Source organism: Opisthocomus hoazin, chromosome 21, assembly GCF_030867145.1.
Source record: "Opisthocomus hoazin isolate bOpiHoa1 chromosome 21, bOpiHoa1.hap1, whole genome shotgun sequence".
Taxonomy (NCBI): domain Eukaryota; kingdom Metazoa; phylum Chordata; class Aves; order Opisthocomiformes; family Opisthocomidae; genus Opisthocomus; species Opisthocomus hoazin.
The window spans coordinates 6,232,664-6,233,387 of record NC_134434.1 but is presented as its reverse complement, the minus strand read 5'-3'; positions in this window follow the sequence as shown (position 1 = coordinate 6,233,387).

Here is a 724-nt window from a genome sequence, read left to right as displayed (position 1 = left end):
TCCACCTGCCGTTCATCTGTACCCCTGCTCAGACTGACTCGGGAAGATTCGCTGTGATGAGGAATAACCCTGAATTTCTAGTCCCAGGGCAGCAAGGCTGGGACTGCAGCTGTGTGTGGGGGGCTCGGTTGTTGGAGAGAATCATGTGCAGACTCAGAGGAGCTCTGAAACCCTCACTCATCCATGGCAAGAGGACACCAGAGCTTTGCCTCGCTCAGTCCCGAGGAGCATCTTGCCTGCAGGTGTCACACAGCCAGCAAGGGTGGTCCTTTCTGGTGGAGGGGTGCAGGGCTGTGTTTTGACCCCAAAATCTGCTGTCGCTCTGTGTTCCAGCTCAGCCACCTTGGCCCACCTCTGGTCCCCACCACTGGGGACACAGAGAGAGGAAAGGGCTCAGCAAAGCCTGGAAAAGTTTAATGAAAACTGGCAGCTCTTAGATCACCGTCTTTCAAAAAATAATTATTATCAAAATAAGATGTGCTTTGACTCAGAGTAAAGCTGGAGTAGGACAATAGGTTGAATAGGTCTTCTGGCCACAGCATGTGTCTGGCTTGCTTTGATGGTGAGGAAGACAGGGTGGGCTCTTGCTAGCACCCACCCTCTGTGGGTGCTTGGGAAGGATGGGGGCACTGGTGGGGAGATGGGGGCAAGAACCAGCACCCTGACCCTGTCTGAGCAGATCAGTGTCTCTTCCTGGACATCTGCCTTCCAGGGCTAGCTTTAA